Source organism: Phaethon lepturus, unplaced genomic scaffold (genome assembly GCF_000687285.1).
Source record: "Phaethon lepturus isolate BGI_N335 unplaced genomic scaffold, ASM68728v1 scaffold3806, whole genome shotgun sequence".
NCBI classification, from domain to species: Eukaryota; Metazoa; Chordata; class Aves; order Phaethontiformes; family Phaethontidae; genus Phaethon; species Phaethon lepturus.
Window position 1 is genome coordinate 16,684 of NW_010545395.1, and position 7,212 is coordinate 23,895.

The following is a 7,212-nucleotide window of genomic DNA, read 5'->3' on the forward strand; positions in this document are numbered from 1 at the left end:
GCACTGTAAAAACAGAAATATTCTGGATTGCCTTATGTGTATGTTGCTCACGTAGTGATTATGAAGGGAAGAAAACCATTTTTTATTAGACTTGTTATGGGTGCGTTTTAAGAAGCAAATGTCATATGATGCATGAGGCTGTTCTTTAAAATATGAAGAAAAGGAGGCTGTGTGGAGTCTCCTCCTGTTCCCCAGAGTTTTAAGAACTCATGGCTGAGCCAGTTAATGCATAAAGTTTTCATGTGAGATTCAGTCTCGCCGTGCTAGAGGCCTTTGTCCCTCCACAGCACACAGCCAGGATTAGAAACCTTCAGGTGGGCTGACTCGGATGTGGGAAGTCAAATGAGACAGCAAGCCATGCTGTGTACTGCGGGCTGGGGAAGCACGCGTGCCCAGCTGCGTGGAGCCCCGGTGCTGAAGGACTTCTTGGGGAGAGAAGGAGGAATGGGTCAAAAAGAAGGAACAGATGTTGTCTAGGCAGGAATTCCCATTCATTTTGTTTACTCACCTGGCTGTTGAGGAAGCCCCGTGACAACATATGTTTTCAGCTGACAGCCTTTTTATAAGCTCAGCTGTGACAAATACAATACCTCATTTTCCATGGGGAGAGCTGGTGTCTGTTACTGCTGTGTCACTTCAGTTGCAGTTGTGAATTTTCTTTTTCTCTTCTTCTGAAAGTAGCCTTAAATGAGACCGAAGTAATATCTGCTTAGCTAACACAAATTAAACAGCCAGCTGAGTTTTCCTTCCTTTGCCAGCGCCCTTAGAACTCTGTGCTCTTTAAGATTTTTCCCAGACAGATCACGGCTTTTTCAATCCTGATGGTGTGTGACAGTTGGATCGGGCTAATATCTACGCCCTTAATGAGTTGTTAAAGTGGTCAGCATCATTAAGAATTTATTTTATGCCTTAAGGCCTTTTTCAGACCTTTTTGTTAGGAGACAAGAGCAGCTGCTGGTGGCCAAAGGGGCTTTGCTTGTCATGGCAGTGCAGGGGTTGTGCAAGCTGTGCCTGTGTGGGGACATCCTTTGAGCAATTAAGTTACAGCATTCAAATCATTGATGCAGTTATGCTAGGCATAATTTCCTAAAAATTGGCTCTATTCTTACTGGCAAGGTTACATCCTCACGCATACGCTAGAACACAACTAGTGAAGGCAAACAGTCAAATTGTTATGTTGTTGCTCATGCCTAGAGAATGGAAACTTGCTTGTGGATAGAAGGGTAGAAACATGCTCATGGAAAGAAAAGGAAGAGCCATAAAAAAATGAGCCGGCAGCTGAAAGCAGATACCTTGGGGAAGAGAAGAGGGCAATACTCTCCAGGGCTTTCATCATTTGCTGCTGAAGGACTCCCTGAAGCAGAGCTGGTTTCTACTCATTCGGTGAACCTTGATGGATTTTTCTTCTATTAGGTTAAGTCTCTCTCAAGACCACGTAAACTTTTTGTATTTGCGGTATACCATGGAAAGAAGGTCCACCACTTAATTACATGTTAAGAACCACTTTGTTACGAACCCATTACCAATGTTTTCATTAGTGCACCCTGGCCCTTGTCATTCCTAGTTTCCCCCTCCACTTACCTGTACTTTCACCCAAGAATCGATCTTCACTGTAGAGTGTCAGGTTTGCACAAGGATCTGTCTAGCAAGCAGCAGCTTTGTTTATTGTTAGCTTTTGGACTCACATTTCCAAAGCCATTTCAGGCCATATATAGAGTAAACATTTTTTAGCAGACTAAACACCTTTCTTCTCCAAAATTGCAGGCTTTATTGTAAATGGCCACTTACTATTTTTTCTTTCTTTTTAAGTAAGAGAAGGTACTCACTGGGCCAACTCCAGTGCACAGACAAAACTTTTGGAGATATAACTGGTACTGTAAGCTGTGTTCCTTATCAGAGCTTGTGAGACAAATCAGGCAATGATAGGTAGTGGGAAGGTGGACTAAGTTAGGAAATAAGGAGGTACCATTTCTTTTCTATTCCAAGTAAGTGCTTCCATTTGAAATATTTGATATTTATCATGTCTCTTTCTCCTCTGTACAACTCCAGAGTATTTTGCATTCTGGAAACCCTCAACTTCACAAATTATTGTCTCAGGCTAATACAGACTGGGGCAAAGTGAGTGGGAAAAACAGAATGAGAGTCTCTTCTTATCAGCCCTTCAAAGCTGTGTATGCACAATTAACATCTTCATGCTTCCTCGTCCTTTTTCAGTTGCTACCGGTTCCGAAAACTTTTAAAGCCAAAGTCTTTATGTCTTTAAGACACATTTCTACCCTAAAATGCCCAAATACGCATTCTGTTGTTGAATATTAAAAAGGCAGTCAGCCTTTTCTGGTCAAAGTGTTTTTCTCAGATTCCTGCCTTGAGAGCAGCTATTTTTTCAGATATTATCTTTTTTCCCAGGCTATACTATTATACCTGCTTCTTTTCATTAACTACTTTTCCTGTTAAATAAAAGTCATTATATTTTCTTCCCCCCATCCAGCTGAGGAGGGGAGTGACAGACCAAATGATCTGGATGCCAGATGCCTTTGGTGGGCACCAGGCATCCAGCCAGGGTCAACCCACCACAAACTCTTAATGTTTTGCTAATCTCCAAAATACAGAATTAATAGGGAAGAACACAGTATTGATAAGGAAGTATTGACTAGAAAGGGACTAGAAAGCTATGTCCCTGTTGAAGCAAAGCATTTAAAGCAGGTGCTGAAATTGCATTGTAACTTGAATGCTATACTGGCCAGGGGTTAACAATTGACTTAATAGTAAGAACTCAGATGAAATGTTGTGCTGAACTGGGATCACTATTAAATTGACTTTCTGCACTAAAAAAAGAGAAAAGCTCCAGTGCCTGCATTTATGCTATGTCAACAATTTGAAAAGCTAGTGAAAAAAGTATTCTTGCTGTATGTTTTTTTGTTTTCTCTCCAGGGATGACTTTGCCAGTTGGTTTGGTCTACATTATTAAACAGTGGGGAGAAGCAGCCTGATGTTTGGTTCAGAGAGTCCTGTAGATGATGAATTAGGATTATGCAATATGATTTTCATTGCAGAATGCAAGGTAGGTTCAATCCAAATGAACATTTAATGTTTTATCTCAAAAAACATTAAATAAGTTTTATTTCATTTTGATGCTGCTTTTTTATATAGTTTCATTTAGATAAAACCCTGTATGCTAATTTTTAGGAGTGTTAATTTTCAAATACATCACATTGATCTTGAAACACTCAGTAAAATCAATATAATCATTTATGATGACAAATGTAGATCTCAGATTTTTTTCACAATGATCACTGACATATAATCTATTCTGTTGCCTTAAAAAAAAAAAAAAAAAAGCCAGCAAACTAAGTAGAAATATGTGTCATCAGGATAGTTTTAAAATCACCTATTTAAAATTGGTCTTAATTTAAGTGTTATATTTTTAGCTGAAATACCAAGTTTAAGTATACTTCCTGTTCACACTAGGAGAGCAGATTTCTCGCCTTTCATTGGTTCTGATCCAACACTTGGACTTAGACAGGGCTTGGGTTGTACACTGTTGCTGAGTCATCCAATTTGTATCAACTATTTACCTGCCTCTCATGAACTATGCAACGCTTGCTTTGATCACATTCAAGGTCCCCAGATTTTTAAACCTAGTTCCTCTTTCATCATTCCTTTAAAATACAGCAACTTTATCCTTTACTGAGGTACAGAGAGATTAACTCCAAGGTCGTGCATAGTCTGTAGCAAAGCAGGGTATCAAAGTCTGGTCTAAATCCAAGGGCAGTGCACTAAGCACTGGATCTTCTTATGTCAGGAAGGAAAAATTGACAAATTCAGTTTCACCCATTAATACAAGTAAATGTATTAAAAGCTGACATGTAATTTTAATGGGAAATTGATTTATTTGTATTAAATAGATTTCATTCTTGTGAAAGGAGCCAGATTGATTACCTGGGAGATGCTGGAATCCTATATTCATCAATAGATAAAATAATTTACATTTATATAGCTACTGAAAACTTGTGTAGGCTTGAAAGAGATACTTATCTACAAAAAGGAGAGTTCATAGTCTGTACTTTGACGTTTTGATTGCCTGATTGCTTGCATTACTATTAATGGAGGACACATACTATTCGGTTCACTATGAGAGTCTGGGTACTTCTTTCCTACCTGCTGCTCCATCTGCCCCTGTCACAAATCAGAGAGTTTCCTCACAGTAAGCTAAATGTTTCCTCTGGTCAGTCCCATTACGCCCCTTCCCCATTTCACTCCCTCCAGGGACCCTACAATACTGTTAGCCGTCTCCGATAGCTCCTGGCAACTGGCTGGGCAGGAGAGGGTACTTGCTGCAGCTCACCTGGGTCTAGGTAGACGCTCATTTTAACCAGCTGACTGATTCAGGATCACCCACCCCTTTTTTTCCTTGAGCAAAATGAAATCCCTTTCCAATCAGCTATTGAAAATGTGTTCTATTATCAGTATATAAATTTAGTACATTTTCTTCTTTATACTACTTTGATATAGATGCAATATTCAAGGTACACAGGGTATTCTGCCACTATTATCTGTAGTTTGGAATTATGTACTCTTGGCATTTCTTCCACATCTTCCTATGCATAATTAATTTTAAATATATGTCTTTGCTCTTTCCAGTTCTCTAAACATAGTCCCAATGAGTGTAAAGCCACTACTCCTAGTCATCCTGTCATTTGGATTTATGCATATATTATCTGAAATGACTTATGTACGTTCAGAGGGATGTTGCTTCCATCTTCTTATCAAGGGCTTGATCCTGCCTTATTAAAGGCAACAGTAGGCCCATTTTCTCTAGTAAGAACAGTTTCCGTAATACAATAACTTCCATAACTTGTGGTTTAAAAAAGATCTCTGTATATATATGCATATTTAGGAACAGCTCTTTAGGGTGCTTATACTGTTCGTGTTTCACCATACTAAGACAGTAGTTGAAGAATTATTATTGCTTATGGTTACCATATGTTTGTATCTGGGTTTTTTTGGTCAGTGTTTATGCTGTGGTACTCTGGATAATTTTTTGCAAGCAGAAATTGTAGTTTCATGGCTGAAGCCCTTGCTCAGCATTACGCTAAGGGCTGAATCTTCCAGCATTCCCCTCGAAATCGATTGCTTCCTGAGGATTAAGTGGTACCTTGCCATGCAAATCTGAAATTGAATCCAAACGGCCCAAATCGAGCTGAATGGACTGATGATGCAGACACAGAATTAAAAGAGAATTTGGATATATCCGTGCAGCCCCAAGCCACGAGGAGCTGGCAGGAACATGTGCCACTTCATTATGCAAGAAACTTTGGGTCAAGTCACAGGAATTCCTGTGGCTTTCTGTAAAACAAGCACAGGCAGACCGAGCTGGTAGTTTCCGATGAAAGCCTGGAAATGTACCTTTTGCTTGAAAATAGCATGAGGTTTTCCTGAATGCTAAAGATCATTATTAATTATTAATTTATTTAATTATTTAAAGAAGCTTAAGCAAGTCAGTTACCTAAATATGCATGTGGGGAGAAGGGGAAAAAGAGTAGTGACTATAGGATTTGGCCTAATGTAGTTAGCCTGAGCTTTAAATTTTTATGTATATATTATTGTCTCTGGTTGCCTTTTTGCAGTCATGGGTCGCTGTGAATCTGAAGATGGGTTTGGAACCAGATATTAATCTTTAACGGGACAATTTCTAGTCAGCCATGTGAATACCACAGCTGTGCTAGGGTTGCTTGCCTCCAAGTCTGACAGAACATCTACATGCCATTTGAGTCCATCTAATCAAATCATGATAAAGCAGATGCTATGAAACATAGACCACTCTTTAATATCCACCTAAGACTTCATGACCACCAAAGGCAAATATCTATCCTATTTTAAATCATTTAAACACGTGCTTTTCACATCAACTTTTTACCTATTTTTGTTTTCTGCCACAGTTATAGCCAGATGAGGAATTGCCTGTCTGCTGTGAGTTCAGCAAGTACCAAGGCAACCCAAGTCTTTGTTGAAAGACATTATTTATTCTATCAATATTTAATGTGGAGCGACCACTGAACTGCATAATGTGATAGAGATGGGTGTGCTGCCCCCTGAATATCTCTAATGCTCTCATGCTTTCTTCACTTTTTAGAAGCCATGTAAGAGAATAAACACCAAATGCTGTGTTCTGGAAAAAAGCGTGTAATAAGCTAATAGTACGTGGTATCGCACATATATTTTCCTGGCAGTTTCTCTGAAACTCTCTTGGGGGCTCAGCAGTGTCTCTTAGCCGGTTGGTTGCTCAGAGGGTTTACGGGCGCGCTGAGGTTGGTTCCCAGCACACGATATGTGATGTGCCTCCTCAGACACACATTAGCTTCTCCTGGGTTTTGTTTTTTTTCCCCCAGTGAACCCCTAGCAGACATCAAATTAGTCTTTGTAAGCAGTGGGATGAGACTAGTTCAGTTTGTTCTTGGTAGCATTACTCCTGATTAACCTTCTCCATGCTCGTTGTTGGCTCTGAAGGCTTCTGAGCTTCTGAGTCTGTTGTGGCAGGTCTTTAATGGCATCTTTTTCAGTTATTAGTGTAAGTACACCAAGATGAGGTTTATTTCTCTGTGCTACTTAGAGTTCACCCTGAATATTATTCAAAACAAATTCTGTGAAATCATCATCCATGCTGCTTTGCCTAAATGTCCTTTTTCGCAGATGTCTTAATTGTCTGTAATAATCATTATTTGATTTAGTCTGTGATCTGAAGATGTGTTAGCTCATTTGACCCTTTGTTTCTCATGTCAGTGACCTGCATCTGTCCCTAGAAATTCAGTAGCATGCTGATATCCCCCACTGCAGATACTGGTTCCTTTCTCTGTCTTCTTACCCACGCGTCGACTGTATGTGCAGGTGATAGGAGTATGATAAAAGAATATGGAAACACCATAAACCATACAGCCATACGACAAACTAGTTTGTCTTATCCCTTTGGCCCCTCCATGTGATCTCTGCTCCAGGGCGCTCTTGTGAAAGTTAATGCGCTCTTCCAGCACTCCATGCTGCTGAGCTGGGAGCTGCCATAAAAAAATAAAACAGGAAATATAATTTTTTTATATTTTTTATTAAATTCTTGCAGGTAGAAATTGCTCCTTTGTGGGCCCTGTGAAGAGGGTCAAGATAATTGTTAAAGTCCAAGATATTCTTGTATTCCCTCCCACAAGAAAGGGAAAACTTTTT